This window comes from Schistocerca americana, chromosome 2, assembly GCF_021461395.2.
Source record: "Schistocerca americana isolate TAMUIC-IGC-003095 chromosome 2, iqSchAmer2.1, whole genome shotgun sequence".
Taxonomy (NCBI): domain Eukaryota; kingdom Metazoa; phylum Arthropoda; class Insecta; order Orthoptera; family Acrididae; genus Schistocerca; species Schistocerca americana.
In genome coordinates, this window is record NC_060120.1 from 222404441 (window position 1) to 222425159 (window position 20719).

At 42.8% G+C, this 20719-nt stretch overlaps 1 pseudogene; it reads left to right on the forward strand.

Moving 5' to 3' along the window:
• The first annotated feature begins 15499 nt into the window (after nucleotides 1-15499).
• On the forward strand, nucleotides 15500-15617 carry LOC124597092 (annotated as a pseudogene).
• Nucleotides 15618-20719: the final 5102 nt, after the last annotated feature.

Here is a 20719-nt window from a genome sequence, read left to right on the forward strand (position 1 = left end):
GGGAGGCAAGGGGACACACTGAAATCAAGCGTACAAACGGGAATGGAAAACTATTACATTCACGTTGTCGTTCCGGAATCATGCTAAAGATAACCAGACAAAGAAACAGCTAACCGTACTGTACTGTACAGTCAAATTTACAGCACTAAAACGAATTTCTAACACAATTATCAACCGTTAGAACATTAATGCTTACATTTACACCGTAAATAAAATCTAGAGTCAGATACTTCGGTTCGTACAGTGGTTAGCACACTGGACTTGCATTCGGGAGGTCGACTGTTCAATCCCACGTCCGGGTATCCTGATTTAGGTTTTCCGTGATTTCCCTAAATCGCTCCAGGCATATGCCGGGGTGGTTCCTTTCAAAGGGCACGGCCGACTTCCTTCCCTAATCCGATGAGACCGATGACCTCGCTGCCTGGTCTCCTTCTCCCAAAACAACTCCGACTTCGGTTCGTAATTGCTGAAACAGACGCACTTCTTATATGTCGATTACAGCGCCACCTACCGCGAAGGCGAAACTATGATTTGAGTAAACTGTACGTATTTTTTGGCGTAGAATCTTAATACGCATTAAAAAATGTGGGATTGGCGTTTGAAAATACAAAGTTTCCCACGCCCATGCAGGAGGGATGTTTAGGAGGCGGCCAGGTGTAGCACTGACAGACGTCCCCTTTACTAATATTAAATTTCCATCTAGGACATTTTTTTCGTATGACGGGTCGTTTTCGAGATATTTAGTTGTCTCAAGTTGAAACAAAAACCCTGTATGGTAGCCAGATTGCTCGTAATGTTACAACAGATAGTGAAATACGTTAACTGACTTATACCCTTAAAAATTGGTTTGCTGTTCGGGACAATCCAATAAAATTTCAGATGGAAATAACAGTTCTTAGCCTTCGCTGGGCATCTTCAGTCCTGTGCACGAAAAATGAAATGAAAAGCATTAGAATAAAAAGCTATACATAAGATTTTTGTATGCCGTACTCCCTATCCGTGATATATTGCTCCCGAATTAAGCGATTTTATTCACTCCCGGTTTCAGTTTACATGATCAGCCTTACGTATCTGAAAGGATTTACGAGACAAAATTCAAAAACTGTACAATAACCGATACAATTAAATTGAAACAAATGTGGTAAAATGTTCAGAGGTTGAAATTAATATATGGATGTCATTTCTATATATTTGTCACAACTTGATTACACTTCCAAATATTCTACACTAATACAGTATACTGATTGTACTGCTTACGTCTACGAAGACGTCTGTAATTAAAACTGCACTGCAAAATAAAATGCGGCTGCCACCTTCATACTGTTCCTGTCGGAGATGTACTTCCCCTAAATCATTCGAACTATTGAGAAAGATCACCGCTTACAACTCTGTTGTCGTTCGTTTAACAGTCGGTATGTTGTGCTTGATTTTTATATTATATTGCAGTACTTTGATCGGAAGCTTTTGGCTGCAATCTAGCGGTAAGTCCGTGAAAGCTTTGAACTCCTTGTATTGTTCAATTTCTGTTCTAAGTTACGAAGTTTCTTCGCATGTTTAGACAGGGGCTAGCGTTGTTAATGGCTCCTTCTGCATTTTACAAGTCGTATAGATTTACTTTGACTGTCATTTTATTTCGTATTCTGTCTGTCTGAAGATGACTGCTGCTGGAAAATAAATCATTTTAAGAAGACGTCGATTACAAAAGAAAGTCTATCTTTGAAAAACATTATTTATTTAATAAAATAATCACTTTTGTCATCGTACATGTCTCGTTTAACCGTATAAAGTTGTTTTCAGCTGTAAAAAGAAAAAAAAATTATTTTATATAATATTACGTACACCATATAAAACAGTATGAACACTACTCACTCCATATTAGGCTTCATGCTGAGGGTTCACGGGAACCGTATTCGTCTGCCTAGTTGGACGACCGTGTACGACACCACACGGCCGATTAATCCCATGACACGTAGCGACATTGCCACGAGTCCACTGCAACCGATCAGGTTGGCCGCATACGGCCGTATACGATCCACTGATGGACGGATTCCAGTGAAATGGGATTGATCGAACGTAGTCAGTGCAAACGAGCGCTTGTTGCTGTTGGTATCTGGGTGTACTTTGTGCTTAATTAGCAACTATGGGCGTAGGAAAGTTTACAGGCCTTGTGAATGAGAACAGCACACTAATGAGGCGGCACCTGTACCGACTGCGTCCATCTACCTGTCAGATTACGTAGACAACAAAACAGAACCTTACACGAAGTGTTTTACCTATTCTCTCTACAATATACGTAAATACTACAACGAGCTCACAATTGTTACGCGTTTTTCGTAAACTGTTTTGTAACACAGTTCAGAAATATTATTGTAAGCTGAACACTGTAATAACATGGAATTATATCAGGTCGTTCATGAATAGGAAATGTGAATATTATAGAGAAACACAGAGACTTTAATAGAAATCCGTATGACCTTTATCGACACTGATAAAGCTTTCGACAGTGTGAGCTGGGTATAACCTATGGAAAAATATGTTTGAATGTGGATATCCTTATAATCTAATAGAGATAGTGAAACGTCTTTACAAAAATTCGCAGATTGTAATAGACACAGGCACGAATCATTTAGAAGAAATAATTACCAACCGATGTGTTAGACAAGTCTGTGGACTATCACCTAGAACTACCACCCACTCTTTTAATATCCAATTGTCTTCATTCTTCCTAAATGGATATGTAAGTTTGACAGAGGAATTACGATAACGAATGAGGAATACCTCAAAGTATGTTTGTTTACAGATGATATCGTTATTATTCAAAAGACTGAAGATGAACTCGAAAGATCATTATACCAGATGAACGAAATATTTAAAGCATACAACTTTAAAATATGCAGTAATAAAAGGAAAATGATGACATTCCGAGGGAAAGATCCAGTCAGATCAGAACGTATTTTGGGTAATTCAGTTTTAGAACAAGTCTTCAATGCTGTGTTATAAGTTTTCATACTGAAAACTACATACAGAGATTCCAAAATGTCTGTGGTGCCATTAGCAGAACATTGGGCAGTAAAGCACAGAAAGAGACCATCATGGAAGTCTATAAAGTAATGGCGTTTCCTGTGTTAGTCTATGGAAGAAAATTAAATTAAAACAGCAGATATGACGTTCCTATGAAGGACAGAAGGCTGCACAGGAAGAGACATGAATAGAAATTAAGTACCGAATTAAATATTTTACACATGAATGAAAAATTCAAAAATACTGTAAATATCGGAGAAAACACCTCGTGAGGATGCCAGGTCACAGAATTTGCCGTGAGAGCCTGAATACAAGCCGATGGGAATAGAGATATAGCAAGACCACAAAAAAGATGGGTATGATGTTGTTCTTGAGTTTGGAATAGGCAACAGTCTAATACGTGAAAAGAAGATGTTAGTGTGATAATGATGAAAAAACTGTAAAGTTGTTTCTTTCTTTTGAGACATCTTCTTTTCTTTTGAGGCCATTAAATTTATGGTGAATGTCCTTCACTGTCAAAACAAAACTTTCCTCAGGATTTATAGTTTCCTAGAAATTTGATCACTTCCTAATTGTGGTCTCCATAACTGTACCTCTTTATTGAAAGGTTCCCACGCAATCCTGCAGTAGTTGAAAAATGTTCCAGTTTATCTCTTACATTTGCATCACCGAAAATGTAAATAAAATACCATCTGCACCATACACGTTTAATATCCGTTGTTAACTTGTAATATACTGGTATTTATGAATCTGTAAGCTTTATTACAGACACTATATTAAATATGTTATGAATGTAACAATGTATTTATTTGTGAACGCGTAAAACTGATTGTAATTACAATGTAAATATTGTAAAATGCTCGATGGTAGCCAAGGGAACTTTATTTAAATGTATCGACAACAACGAAGAAATAGCTGGTGCTGTGCCGTTGTTTATCTTTGCGCATGGAGAGTCTCTGTCGCACTGAGTGCAGAGAGGAAGTAGAGCAGCCTGAGTCTTCAAAGAGAGCGGAAGTGTTTGTTGGGAGCTCCCATAGAGTAAATATCTCTGGAGTGAGCATTCACATGCGCAGAACAGATTTTGTGTTGTCAACATACATTGCCAGCCGGGTCACGTGTTCTCGGGACGTCGTGTGTTTGTCCGTATGGCGCCCTGTATATTTAGAGTGTCACTACATCCCTAGCACAGACGGATTCTTTTCGTACGTGTCGTGGATTATTTATCAATGTTGCGCAGACATTTTAACAGTATCTATTTGATACCGGGAATAAACCAGCTACGTAACTTTTAAGGGCATGTGATATTACATCCTGCTTCTTTGCGATAGGTGTCGCAGTTCAGATGCACTCGATTTTTGATAGTTTTCGATATGATACGGCACTTTATAGTATTTCAGAGCCTGACGTATATTTTTGCAGTGATAGTCTTGCAAAATGACTTGACAGTACGCTAGTACTTTTGCAAGTGTCAAAAAAACACCGAATTTGCCACAAATTAGCGATTATATCCCTGCTAATTCGTCCTCTTTTCTGCTGTTTCTGCGTATTTATTTTCTCGTTTTTGCGACCTAAAGCACAATTTTTCTTACTGGTAATACATTGAAGTGTTTATTTAAAGCATTTTACGTACTTGCTCCCAGTTTATTAAATAAAGAGTAGAGTGAGTAATCTATATACATAATCGACAAGTCACTGATAAATGCATGGAGGATAGTATTTGCTGAAACAACTAATCATTCCCTTTCCTGTTCCACTAGCAAATTTACGAGAGGAAGCGATTGTTTGTAAGCTGTTGTGCGAGTCGTAATATCTATTACATAGTCATAAAATCGAAGAAAAATAGGTCTACAGAATCAAGCCTTAATTATAATGCGTCTCGAAATTTTTAAACATGTACAGCGTCTCTTACTAATATGATAACTATAATTAGAGCTACATGGTATGTACCCATGAAAAGTTACTGTCTCTCCATTCACATATTTTTCTATGCATCCGTAGCAACAACAGTAATTCACCATCGCTATTACACTACCAACAAACTGTGAAACACAACAAAAACTCTTGATATTATAAACTTCAAACGCTGCAGAAAGCACACACGTACAGCGAAGTCCCGAAAACACGTGACAGTCCCAGTTTAATGTTGACAACATGCGCAGAACGCAATGCTCACTCCAGAGATATTTACTCTATGGGAGCTCCCACAGACGCGGTGTGTAGTTATGATCGCGCCAATGAGGCACACCTACATTATTAACAAATGAATATTGAAACCACGGTCGGAATGGACAGGTGGAGGGATCTGCAATTCTAACTATTGGCTGTCCCATAATTTTCCGTGGCTCTTAAGACGGCTAATGGTTCTCAACCATCACCACCAGCAGTAACAGCAGAAGCTCATCATTGTCATCAGCTACATTCTTCGTCGACGCACAACTACAGTATCTTAAGACTGTTAGCTGGATGAATGTAACTAATATTGCACAGCCATTTACCCACAGACATTTCTTCAACAAACTTTGATGGCTACCCTTCTTGAATAATAACCTGCAGTAGTTAAAACTGGCAATGAACCTGTGTTACCGTTGTACTCACACATTATTACCAATTAGGGTCGCTTTCGTTTCCATGCAATCACCGAACGTCATAAAATTATGAAAATTGGCTATCTATTTACTGCTAGTTTTGATTGTCTGCTAAAGACCAGTTTCAGTATAAACATTGCTGCCATCTTGTATTGCATTACAGAGGATTAACTAATTAGCAGTTCTGAGTATTAGCTTCATTCACTTAAAGTAACGTAAAATTTCACTGGAAAAACTAATAACTAAAGATACAGCACGAATTAAGAATGCGCAATTTCGTCTGTGCTGTATTGGGCTTAGCGAGCGACTTCGCAGTTCTGAGTATTAGCTTCATTCACTTAAAGTAACGTAAAATTTCACTGGGAAAACTAATAACTAAAGATACAGCACGAATTAAGAATGCGCAATGTCGTTTGTGCTGTATTGTGCTTAGCGAGCGACTTCTGCTGGATTGGTACGTATTTTATCGTTCTTATGTTAAAATGAAATCAGTTGCTTAAAATAAAGTCAGCTCAACCTTTCAATAATTAAAAGTAAATTGCTTGCCTTTTTTATAATTTTGCATTCCGTTACGCTGTTGTAACTGAAAGTGACTTCTTTTACTTAACAAAATTTCAATTACTGTCAGTTATTTACTTACCCTGCAACTTAATTTAACTTTAGTTTCAAAATTTGGTATTTCAGACTAAGCAAATAAGAACTTACTGCTTTTTGATTCATTTATTGTCTCGTGAAGTGTTGTGTTTTGGATAAGAGTGAAAACCTTCTATTACCACGCCAGTGATTATTTGCTTACTTTTCTTTGTTATTATCTTTCATCGCCATAGTGGGATGGCGACCGTTTAATTATGCTCTTTTTGGTAATCGGTGTTCTTTGTGTTATATGTTGCGTGGTACCTTTTCCCCCGAATGTCGTTCGTGAGCGATAGCACCGTGTTCCACCCATTGCAAAGTTACTATCAGTATTCGGATCAGGTTTAGAATAGATTCGTCTTTCAAAAGGGTCTTTTGTGCACAGAAGACAGCACAGCATGTCGGATAACTAGACTGACTTACAAACTGCAGGCAGGGTGTGTGGGATAACCTCGAGAGTGCTCCGAAAGAAATCGCACTCCAGACGAAAACTCCAGGTGTAGGTCCAGTGTGTCTACCATCCACAGGTCGCAGGCCGTCAATTGGGCTCCAACACGTAGCCATCACTGCCACTGAGGCAGAACCATCATTGATCAGTCAACACATCAGACTTCCAGTCTCCAGTTAGGGTGCGATAATCACGGGAGTGCTCCTACTGTCATACAAAACGCAGACAGGTTGGATGGAGGGTCTTGGATGGAGGCACACAACTTAACTGGCCTCCTTCTACTCAACACAGGGCCAACACTGAGACCGAGGCAGAACCAGCCCTTCAGGGAGTTCTCGCTAGTCACCACTGAAGTCGCAGGTGGTGGTAACCTGCGGTCAGCGGAATACACGCTACAGGGCGTCTGGCTCAGAGTCATCCTTGAAGTAACCGACTTTTAACAGTACGTTATGTCACGGTGGGGCCAACTGCTCCTGACTCAACTTCTGCAGACGCAGTACCATGCGCCAGAGTCATACCTTGATCACGATGGTCTTCCATCTTAGTAGCGCCACATGAATGACGGAGCCCGATCTTCTTGCTACCGTACATTCCCGTGACCACCACTGCCAGCAATCATGTACAGTGGCTACATTCCTGCTATGTCTTTCTGCAATATAGCAAAACGATATCCAGCTTACACGACCTCGTTCAACCTCAGTGAGATATTGATAAAGGCATCTTTGCCCCCTTACAGGCATTCTTGGCTACCATCAAGTCATCCCGTCTAAAGGTAACTAATGCTCACGACCATTACATCATCGTCATCATTTAAGACTGATTATGCCTTTCAGCGTTCAGTCTGGAGCATAGCCCCCTTATAAAATTCCTCCACGATCCCCTATTCAGTGCTAACATTGGTGCCTCTTCTGATGTTAAACCTATTACTTCAAAATCATTCTTAACCGAATCCAGGTACCTTCTCCTTGGTCTGCCCCGACTCCTCCTACACTCTACTGCTGAACCCATGAGTCTCTTGGGTAACCTTGCTTCTCCCATGCGTGTAACATGACCCCACCATCTAAGCCTGTTCGCCCTGACTGCTGCATCTATAGAGTTCATTCCCAGTTTTTCTTTGATTTCCTCATTGTGGACACCCTCCTGCCATTGTTCCCATCTACTAGTACCTGCAATCATCCTGGCTACTTTCATATCCGTAACCTCAACGGTGTTGATAAGGTAACCTGAATCCACCCAGCTTTCGCTCCCATACAACAAAGTTGGTCGAGGGATTGAACGGTGGACAGATAACTTAGTCTTGGTACTGACTTCCTTCTTGCAGAAGAGAGTAGATCGTAGCTGAGCGCTCACTGCATTACCTTTACTACACCTCGCTTCCAGTTCTTTCACTATGTTGCCATCCTGTGAGAATATTCATCCTAAGTACTTGAAACCGTCCGCCTGTTCTAACTTTGTTCCTCCTATTTGGCACTCAAACCGTTTATATTTCTTTCCTACTGACATTACATCTGTTTTGGAGATGCTAATCTTCATACCATAGTCCTTACATTTCTGATCTAGCTTTGAAATATTACTTTGCAAACTTTCAATCGAATCTGCCATCACAACTAAGTCATCCGCATATGCAAGACTGCTAATTTTGTGTTCACATATCTTAATCTCACCAGCCAGTCTATTGTTTTCAACATATGGTCCATAAATAATATGAACAACAGTGGAGACTGGTTGCAGCCTTGTCTTACCTCTGAAATTACTCTGAACCATGAACTCAATTTACCGTCAACTCTAACTGCTGCCTGACTATCCATGTAAAGACCTTTAATTGCTTACAAAAGTTTGCCTCCTATTCCATAATCTCGTAGAACAGAAAATAACTTCCTCCTAGGAACCCGGTCATACGCCCTTTCTAGATCTATAAAGCATAGACACATTTCCCTGTTCCACTCGTAGCATTTCTCCGTTATTTGCCGTAAGCTAAAGATCTGGTCCTGACAACCTCTAAGAGGCCTAAACCCACACTGATTTTCATCCAATTGGTCCTCAACTAATACTCGCACTTTCCTTTCAACAATGCCTGAGAAGATTTTACCCACAATGCTGATTAAAGAGATACCTCTGTAGTTGTTACAATCTTTTCTGTTTCCACGTTTAAAGATTGGTGTGATTACTGCTTTTGTCCAGTCTGATGGAACCTGTCCCGACTCCCAGGCCATTTCAATTATACTGTGTAGCCATTTAAGACCTGACATTCCACTGTATTTGATGAGTTCCGACTTGATTTCATCCACCCCAGCTGCTTTATTGCACTGCAATCTATTGACCATTTTCTCCACTTCCTCAAATGTGATCCTATTTCCATCATCATTCCTATCCCACTCTACCTCGAAATCTGAAACATTACTGATCGTATTTTCACCTACATTGAGCAACTCTTCAAAATATTCCCTCCATCTGCCCAAGGCATCCACAGGATTCACCAGCAGTTTTCCTGACCTGTCCAAAATACTTGTCATTTCCTTCATACCTCCCTTTCGAAGACTGCTAATTACACTCTAGAATGGTTCTCCAGCAGCTTGACCCATAGTCTCCAACCTGCTTCCAAAGTCTTCCCAAGATTTCTTCTTGGATGCTGCAATTATCTGTTTGGCTTTGTTTCTTTCTTCAACATAACTTTCTCTGTCTACCTGAGTTCTAGTATGTAGCCATTTTTGATATGCCTTCTTTTTCCTTTTACAGATTGCCTTGACTGTGTCATTCCACCAAGCTGTTTGCTTCATCCTGCTTTTACACATTACTGTTCCAAGACATTCTTTAGCCACTTCTAGTAGTGCGTCCCGTACGTTGTCCATTCCTTTTCCAATGACTGTAATTGACTACATTCAACAAACTGGTACCTTTCTGAGGTCGCTGTTATGTACTTGTGCCTGATTTCCTTATCCTGAAGTTTCTCCACTCTTATCCTCCTACATATGGACCTGACCTCCTGCACTTTCGGCCTCACAATCCCAATGTCACTGCAGATTAAATAATGATCAGTGTCATCAAAGAATCCCCTGAATACACGTGTGTCCCTCACAGCCTTCCTGAATTCCTGATCTGTTATTATACAGTCATATCTGGTTCCCCTGCTTTCCCAAGTATACCGGTGAATGTTCTTATGTTTAGAAAAGGAATTTGTGATTACTAAGCCCATACTGGCACAGAAATCCAAGAGTGGTTTCTCGTTCCTGTTGGCCTCCATATCCTCTCCAAATTTACCCGTAACCTTTTCGTACCCTTCTGTTCGATTTCCAATCCTGCCGTTAAAATCACCCATGAGCAGAACGCTGTCCTTGTCCTTTACTCTAACAACTACATCACTGAGTGCCTCATAAAAACTATCCATCTTGTCTTGATCTGTCCCTTCACAATGCGAATATACTGACACAATCCTAATTTTCTTGCTAGTCACTGTCAAATCTATCCACATCAGTCGTTCGTTTACATGCCTTATTGCAACTACGCTGGGTTCCATTTCTTTCCTGATGTAAAGCCCTACACCCCATTGTGCTATTCCTGCTGTGACTCTTGACAGGTAGACCTTGTGTTCTCCCACTTCCTCTTCTTTCTCACCCCTTACCCGAATGTCACTAACAGCTAAAACGTCCAGCCCCATCTTACTTGCAGCCTCTGCCAGCTCTACCTTCTTCCCAGAGTAGCCCCCATTGATATTAATAGCTCCCCATCTCATTACCATTTGTTTTCCAAGTCGTATCTTAGGAGTCCCTGGTTTGTCAGTTAGAGGTGGGACTCCGTCACCTCCAAACGTCTGAGGCATTTTGCTCTGATTGTTACCAGCATCATATTTAAAGTACCAGGGGAGCAGGTTGCTAGCCTTACTTGCCCCAGGTCCCATTTGGTACTACCCCTAACGGTTGAGGGACTAACCGGTGGATTTGGTAGTCTTTGCCGTATGAGCACAAAGGTGACCACGACTCAAAATATGTCCGAGATGCCCAGCCTTATTCCAAAGTAACTGGTATCTCGACTGTCGCGAGCACTTACTTGGCCACTCATACGTTGCCCGTGGTTCATGAGCTAGGACATGACTACAGGAACCCACACCATTACAGAGTATATTTAAAGCAAACCATTACATAGTATATTTAAAGCAAACCTGATTTGCATCCTCATAGTGACGGAACTAGCCCCACTCTCATTCAACTGGTGCTAAATTTGAACATACGTCATCTTTCACATGTAAAAATACACTTTCCAACTTAAGTTCATGCGGCACAGCTCCTTCTTTGGTGTTGCGATTTTATATTAGTCACTCTGTGTTAGCTGATGTATTACTAGGCTTGTTGTAGAAATTTCTGTAGCTAATAGAACTCGGGCTGTTATACCATTATTTTTCTATTGTAACATATCTGAAGGTGGAAAGGGCCGAAACCGGTAACTGTGAAAGGCGTAATTTATGCGATCAGGACGGACCTTTTGTCATAGCATGATCTCGGGGGATTCTTTACGTACTTCATGTCTTCACTTGACAATTGAGTATCTGCTTATCAGACTTCAGTTTGGTTTCATAACATACTGGCGTGCAACATATAAAAATTTGCTAAAGAAGAGGTGTTCTTCGACTATGTTACACATGGCAGACACTTCCTCTTTTAAGATGAGTTTCGCAACGTACTCTCATTTATCAGTATTGAAATACTACCAAATGGCGGTAGCAAAAGCTGCTTTATTTCCTCGGTTCTGATACATAAACTCTATGCCAACAATTCGTGGATTAATCACTATGCATAGCACTCAGGGAACTACGACTTCCCAGCACTGCATTATTTTGAGAGTATTTTAAAGTAAATTCTAGTTTATATCGTATAAGTAATTTTATATGGAGGAACTTCGGTGCGTCTTTATGTTCAGGTTTGACGACGACCATTTAAGATAGTGCAAAAATATAAACGAGTTTTTGTCTCTAAAACAGAACTTTTTAACCAATATCTCAGTCAGTGGCCTCTTAATACGATTACTTCTTTCTCAATGTAGATCCTGTTAAACAACGAAATTATCCGCTTGCGGAACTCTCGTGAAGGAAGGGTACCTCCAGAGCAGGACAGCTGAAAAGACTGAAAGGATGTAGTATTGCTCTTACCTGCGTTTAAATCACTCCGACGAGGGGACCATCATACTTGTTAATTACGGATTTCACTTTTCATACGATGACCCCTAGTTTATGACGTCCGCCCACCCCCACCCCAAATTCAACGAAAACAAAAAACAAACAAAAAAAAAACTCTGTTAGGCCAAGCGAGCATAAGCATAGCACAGATACTGAGGTACATGACAACCACGCTGACGTTATGGGTTCACATCTTAACAGTATATCTTTTTTGCAGTTTCATCGTATAGAATATCATTGACAAGTATATTTTACGCAAATCTATTCACATATATTTTTCCCATTGTAATTTCTTTTATAAATCAATAATTACAAATCACTTTTTTTTCAAATACTTGTTCCGTTTGTACTTAATAGTGAAACGTCCGAGTGTTTGGACAGCTGCAAAGAGTGTGCTAAAATCGAGAAAGTGATAGCAGATTCCGAAGGATTACAGAAAAGCACGAAAGTACTCAACCCTCAGTCTGACCTCGATTATGTAATTAATACCGATCACACCGGCTGCCAGGACCCGTCGATGTACTAGAGATTCCTTGCAGAAGGAGGAGCGAAAACCGAGAGGAGCAAGATAAGTCATTCTTTCATAAAAGCACTCCACCTTCAGGCCACGAGTGGCCTACCGGGACCATCCGGCTGCCGTGTCATCCTGAGAGGAGGATGCGGATAGGAGGGGCGTGGGGTCAGCACACCGCTCTCCCGGTCGTAAGATGGTATTCTTGACCGAAGCCGCTACTATTCGGTCGAGTAGCTCCTCAATTGGCATCACGAGGCTGAGTGCACCCCGAGAAATGGCAACAGAGCACGGTGGCCCGGATGGTCACCCATGCAAGTGCCGACCACTCCCGACAGCGCATAACTTCGGTGATCTCACTTGAACCGGTGTAGCCACTGCGGCAAAGCCGTTGCCAAGTCATTCTTTCATAGCACAAGGAAATTCTCTTACGCTTTCTTATGCGTGCAAGAATGATTCGGGAAATTTGTTTGGAATCTTCAAAAAGAAGTGACTCATAAATTAAAAGGTCTGGCTAAGATTACAGAAGGCTATGCGAAGAGTATTTAAAAATCTGCCATTCTTCTGTATGTGGAACAAGAAAAATTTCTTTGCATTTCTGATGTGTGGGGAGGGCAGACTGATCACTTCATGATTAACTTTTTGTAGCTTATATAAAAGCATGCACGTAGACCGTAAAAATTGTCCAACCCAAATGTACTTCACTTTGCCTAACCAGTGATGTATATTTTTAGAGGCAGGTTAAAATTTTGACGGAAAAAAATTCAAAATGCTCCCGACTTGGTAAAGGCTAATGGAGAAATCTCTTAGAGTGAAGATTGCATGCAAACACACAATTGAATTCAGACAGAATTTTATAAACCTGCTTTGACAGCAACAATTAAATACGTCTGGTCTGCATCGAAGAAAGAAGATTCTTTTTGAATCTGAAAGGTGTTTCCCGGTCTTGCTTCGGAACATCCTTCTGCTCGCAAAGCAGTACCTTAAATAAAGTGCACGTGATATTCTATGAAATTATGTTTCGTTTTCATCTATCAAATACCCTCCGTAGCATAGTGTATCCACAGCAAACGAAGCAAGAAAGAGAGAGTAAGACGAGTCCGTAATCTCTTTTGTAACAGATGTAATACACATTTGAAAAAAAACTGTGCTGTAATTATTGATTTATTAATGAAATTACTACGACGAAAATGATTATTTTTGAGAACGAAATTTTCACTGTGCAGCGGAGTGTCCGTTGATATGACACTTGCTGGGAGATTAAAGCTGGCTGGTTAAAACTGTGTGCGAGGCCGAGAATTGAACTTGGAACCTTTGCTTTTCTCTAGAAACTGAGCTTCCCAAGCACGAATCACGAGACGTCCTCAGAGTTGTAATTGCGGAAGCTGGTAGAGTACTTGGCGGCGAAAGGCAAACGTTCCGAGTTGGAGTCCGGGCACCGGCGCACAGTTTTAAACTGTCAGGGAGTTCCATGACAATTTTTGAATAATTGTGCATGGGACATACTGTTTAATGACCCATAAAGTTTGACACGTTTGCAGGAAGCGAACGCAGCGCCACTGTTGAAATTTACACCTATCATGCAGGTGATACCGGTTCAAATCCTGCCCATATACTTTTATTTCATAATTTAGGTATGTATAACTAAATTAAGAAATAATTGGGCATGGGCAGGATTTGAACTGGTACCGCCTGCATGATAGGTGTAAATTTCAACCGTGGCACTGCGCTCGCTTTCTGCAAACGTGTTAAACTTTATGGATACAGTCGAAACGCATAGAACTTCAAGATCGATTTTATCGGAAACTAGGGGTCGTCGCATGAAAAGCCGCTAGCCAGATAATAAAAGGTCCCTCTATAAAGTACCTAAAACTCATGGAATCCGTGATTCACAAGTCTAAAGGTCACATTGATAGATTACTGTTTTCGACCTACTGGGCACAGGCAGTTTCTCCCGTTACTAAAAATTAGCTAAACGAATATGACGATGAGGAAGAAGAAACGCAGCAGATGGCATTCTATGTAAACGTTCATATGTTTGAATTAACTTATTAGGTATTTCATAAACTGTAAATCAACCTACATATTATGGCTTTTGTGTACGGCAGAAGATCGTAGATAGTAACACAGGGTAGCACGTTGTCTCAAAAACAAACGAAAATAGTATACATGCCATGATGTTTAAAAAGGTAAATACTTACGCCTTAATCAGAATATTCGCCCATTTAATTACTGATACGCAAAAACAAAAGAAAGTTCCATCAGGGGAAACGTAACATAAAGCTTTGGATAGAGAGCACCTGCCTGCACACGTAATACAGGGACCAACTATAGATAATATGAAGGAGAGTGTCAGCACATTTCCCTGGGTCATGTTTTCGTTTAGTTTTGTCAGTAAATCTGCATCCAGCTAACATAGTTTGTCGTGCCTAACAAGAATCCTTCAATCTAGTCACAAATTTTATTTGATGCCTTACATAGTCGTACTTCTGTTAACAAAATGATGTGACAGTGTGTCAATTAAGTTTTGAAACTCAAGGAATACTATGTCCATCTGACAGTCATAATCCATGTCTTCCATTGTGCCGTGTGAGAAACGCGCAGGTAGGGTTTCGCATGGTCGATGTTACTGGAACCCATGCATGTTACGTGGATAATGTAATTATTGTTGATACACCTCATTATGTTTGAGCACAGAATGTGATCAAGGATTCTACCACACATGGACGTCAGTGAGATTGGATAGCCTCTGCTAGCCTTACTGTAAACAGGTGTGACCTGCGCATTCTTCCAATCACTAGGCACAGTACTTTGTTCAGCGGAGCCACTGTATATTATAGTTAAGATTGCAGCTATTTAGTTGCCGATTCTGTTTAGAAACTTACAGCGATTCCAATCGGTACTGGAGCCTAGTTTAATTTTAGCTATTTTAACAGTTTCCCAACGCCACGGACAGTAATATCAGCTTTATTCATTACTGGAGTGATGCTATAATTAAATATCTGTGTCTTCGTTAAAGAAAGCGAATGTTACGGAAGTGAAACGTAACAGCTTGTCGTATATTCACAGAGTCATCACTCAAAGCCGGTTGCTGAACGTAAAAGGGAGTTTCCGAGATAGCTTATATTTATCTAGGCAACGGCCTTGCCGCAGTGGGTACACCGGTTCCCGTTAGATCACCGAAGTTAAGCGCAATCAGGCGTGGACGGAACTTGGATGGGTGACCATCCGGGCTGCCATGCGCTGTTGCCATTTTTCGGGCTGCACTCAGCCTCGTGATGCCAATTGAGGAGCTACTCGACCGAATAGTAGCGGCTCCGGCCAAAGAAAACCATCGTAACGACCGGGAGAGCGGTGTGCTGACCACACGCCCCTCTTATCCGCATCCTCATCTGAGGATGACACGGCGGTCGGATGGTCCCGGTGGGCCACTTGTGGCCTGAAGACGGAGTGGTTTTTCTTTATATCTATCTACAAAGAGTCCGCCTGTTCAGATCTTTCAACATCTCTGTGACAACTCTCCCATCGGTCAGATAATAACTTTGATTCCACACACGGCTTTACATATGACTAGGATTTCCTTAAGTTATGCAAGCGATCATGCTATAAGATTCTTTCATGGTAGTTACTGAAGGTGAAACATTTTTCTCCACTGACAGTCAAATATTCTACTTTCTACATCTCTCAGTCCGGTGCCCTAAGCTTTCTTTTACTCCTGTTATGAGAAGTCGCTGTTTCTTAAGAAGTTTGTTTACTGTGTTCTCCATGAACTGTTGCCGGCCGGTGTGGCCGTGCGGTTATAGGCGCTTCAGTCTGGTACCGCGTGACCGCTACGGTCGCAGGTTCGAATCCTGCCTCGGGCATGGATGTGTGTGATGTCCTTAGGTTAGTTAGGTTTAAGTAGTTCTAAGTTCTAGGGGACTGATGACCACAGATGTTAAGTCCCATAGTGCTCAGAGCCATTTGAACCATTTTTTTCCATGAACTGTTCTCTTGGCTATATATATCAACTACTCCATTAAACTTGAGCTCTACAGTGGTAAAAGTTTCGAAACTCTCTGTTAGATCTGGCACAACTGTCACTTCGTCTAACTTTTTGAACATGTAAATATTTCTACTTGTTTTATCGGTTCTTTTTACTTAAGTAATCACTGTTGCTACAACTGTTTTATGGACACTGATACAACGATTATGTTGCATTAGATCTAAAGCGTTTCTATCGTGAGAGGGTTTCTGAACCGTTTGTTGTCCACAGGAGGCATGGGGTACTGTTTCCCAGTATGTCCTATCATCCACACAACTTACGAAAAGTTAATTATGTCAAAAAATTGTTGGATGTTTGATGTCTCTCTCACCGTCACCAATGTCATATTACTGCTTATCTGAAGCAAATTCGATATGCTGGTGGCTATACGCTGTTAAGAGACCCAATAAAATTGGATAAGTGGTGTGCCCTATGCGCTATCGTTTTGTGAGTAAACACTTTGCATGACTCCAGTTATACACTCCTGGAAATTGAAATAAGAACACCGTGAATTCATTGTCCCAGGAAGGGGAAACTTTATTGACACATTCCTGGGGTCAGATACATCACATGATCACACTGACAGAACCACAGGCACATAGACACAGGCAACAGAGCATGCACAATGTCGGCACTAGCACAGTGTATATCCACCTTTCGCAGCAATGCAGGCTGCTATTCTCCCATGGAGACGATCTTAGAGATGCTGGGTGTAGTCCTGTGGAACGGCTTGCCATGCCATTTCCACCTGGCGCCTCAGTTGGACCAGCGTTCGTGCTCGACGTGCAGACCGCGTGAGACGACGCTTCATCCAGTCCCAAACATGCTCAATGGGTAACAGATCCGGAGATCTTGCTGGCCAGGGTAGTTGACTTACACCTTCTAGAGCACGTTGGGTGGTACGGGATACATGCGGGCGTGCATTGTCCTGTTGGAACAGCAAGTTCCCTTGCCGGTCTAGGAATGGTAGAACGATGGGTTCGATGACGGTTTGGATGTACCGTGCACTATTCAGTGTCCCCTCGACGATCACCAGTGGTGTACGGCCAGTGTAGGAGATCGCTCCCCACACCATGATGCCGGGTGTTGGCCCTGTGTGCCTCGGTCGTATGCAGTCCTGATTGTGGCGCTCACCTGCACGGCGCCAAACACGCATACGACCATCATTGGCACCAAGGCAGAAGCGACTCTCATCGCTGAAGACGACACGTCTCCATTCGTCCCTCCATTCACGCCTGTCGCGACACCACTGGAGGCGGGCTGCACGATGTTGGGGCGTGAGCGGAAGACGGCCTAACGGTGTGCGGGACCGTAGCCCAGCTTCATGGAGACGGTTGCGAATGGTCCTCGCCGATACCCCAGGAGCAACAGTGTCCCTAATTTGCTGGGAAGTGGCGGTGCGGTACCCTCCGGCACTGCGTAGGATCCTACGGTCTTGGCGTGCATCCGTGCGTCGCTGCGGTCCGGTCCCAGGTCGACGGGCACGTGCACCTTCCGCCGACCACTGGCGACAACATCGATGTACTGTGGAGACCTCACGCCCCACGTGTTGAGCAATTCGGCGGTACGTCCACCCGGCCTCCCGCATGCCCACTATACGCCCTCGCTCAAAGTCCGTCAACTGCACATACGGTTCACGTCCACGCTGCCGCGGCATGCTACCAGTGTTAAAGACTGCGATGGAGCTCCGTATGCCACGGCAAACTGCCTGACACTGACGGCGGCGGTGCACAAATGCTGCGCAGGTAGCGCCATTCGACGGCCAACACCGCGGTTCCTGGTGTGTCCGCTGTGCCGTGCGTGTGATCATTGCTTGTACAGCCCTCTCGCAGTGTCCGGAGCAAGTATGGTGGGTCTGATACACCGGTGTCAATGTGTTCTTTTTTCCATTTCCAGGAGTGTATATTTGATGAAAGCGACTGACTTCAGTAGTTGGTTGCGGATGGAGTAATAAAAGTACCTATTCTTTCACGAATTTACATGAATTAAAATCAAGGTGACATACAATTTTGTATCAATGGAACATACGTTTGAGCAAATTATGTCATCGTGGTAATATATGTGACTTGAAGCGCTAAACAACTCACCTAGTAACTAGCACATGTCACACTTAATTTTATTTTTACTTTTTTTTACGTGCACGAAGTTCGAACACCTATGTAGGAATTGTCTTCAGAAAATATGTCATAACACGCCCTGCAGTGTAACTCACGAGAAGAAGTTCCCAACACATAACCTTAACTCGCTCCCTCGAGACAACGTGTTGCGAACTCACGAAACTCTGCGCAGTTCACTCAAAGATATTACCTGCCTCCAACAGCGTCAGTCGAGAAAAGTTTCAAGCCCCGTTCTTAATCCTGGCACCTCCACTTCAGCTCCTAGTTAGTTGCAAATTCTGCTCGAGCTGTGTTACTTGAGGCGTGATGCGGTCCGTTTTGCGTCCGAAACTTTTTGTTAAGTGGTGGATAGCTGGACTGAAAAGCTAGCTTGTCGGAGAATGACGAACATTTCAGTTCAAGTGGTTCTACGTTGAGCGAGAGTTGAGCAAAGCATAAACTCCTGATAATTTAGCATTACAAAATAACTAATACTGAACTTCTCAAATTAAAAAAAATGAAAGACAAATCGAAATACTGCATGGGGTACCTCAAAATATTCCTTGACAAGTATGACTTACATCTTCGAGATGATACGTAAAGCAATAACCTCGTTCTCGCAGTTTCATATTAGCAATGCTGTTGTGAGTCGGTTTCAAGGAGTTGGTGATAATTGGTTACACAGAGGGTCGTAGTACGAGAGGTTTAACTGACTCGTTTATTACACCAATATATCTCGAAAAGGAATGAAAACACAACTTACGTTAGAGTGGTCATGATCCTACCATGTGGACAGTTGCTGTTGAACAAATAGAAAAATGAACAAAGTGTGAGAAGGGACTGTGCAAATCAAAGAATGAAGAGGTTATTAAGCACGTGCGGCACATTCAAATCAAATTGTCAGCCCAGAAAATTTTAATTTTCTATCAAGGCTTTATCGAAAAAATAGGCATTGACCGCCGAATGACGATACAGGTCTTTAAAGAACAGTATCTATATACACTCCTGGAAACTGAAATAAGAACACCGTGAATTCATTGTCCCAGGAAGGGGAAACTTTATTGACACATTCCTGGGGTCAGATACATCACATGATCACACTGACAGACCCACAGGCACATAGACACAGGCAACAGAGCATGCACAATGTCGGCACTAGTACAGTGTATATCCACCTTTCGCAGCAATGCAGGCTGTTATTCTCCCATGGAGACGATCGTAGAGATGCTGGATGTAGTCCTGTGGAACGGCTTGCCATGCCATTTCCACCTGGCGCCTCAGTTGGACCAGCGTTCGTGCTGGACGTGCAGACCGCGTGAGACGACGCTTCATCCAGTCCCAAACATGCTCAATGGGGGACAGATCCGGAGATCTTGCTGGCCAGGGTAGTTGACTTACACCTTCTAGAGCACGTTGGGTGGCACGGGATACATGCGGACGTGCATTGTGCTGTTGGAACAGCAAGTTCCCTTGCCGGTCTAGGAATGGTAGAACGATGGGTTCGATGACGGTTTGGATGTACCGTGCACTATTCAGTGTCCCCTCGACGATCACCAGTGGTGAACGGCCAGTGTAGGAGATCGCTCCCCACACCATGATGCCGGGTGTTGGCCCTGTGTGCCTCGGTCGTATGCAGTCCTGATTGTGGCGCTCACCTGCACGGCGCCAAACACGCATACGACCATCATTGGCACCAAGGCAGAAGCGACTCTCATCGCTGAAGACGACAGGTCTCCATTCGTCCCTCCATTCACGCCTGTCGCGACACCACTGGAGGTGGGCTGCACGATGTTGGGGCGTGAGCGGAAGACGGCCTAACAGTGTGCGAGACCGTAGCCCAGCTTCATGGAGACGGTTGCGAATGGTCCTCGCCGATACCCCAGGAGCAACAGCGTCCCTAGTATGCTGGGAAGTGGCGGTGCGGTCCCCTACGGCACTGCGTAGGATCCTACGGTCTTGGCGTGCATCCGTGCGTCGCTGCGGTCCGGTCCCAGGTCGACGGGCACGTGCACCCTCCGCCGACCACTGGCGACAACATCGATGTACTGTGGAGACCTCACGCCCCACGTGTTGAGCAATTCGGCGGTACGTCCACCCGGCCTCCCGCATGCCCACTATACGCCCTCGCTCAAAGTCCGTCAACTGCACATACGGTTCACGTCCACGCTGTCGCGGCATGCTACCAGTGTTAAAGACTGCGATGGAGCTCAGTATGCCACGGCAAACTGGCTGAC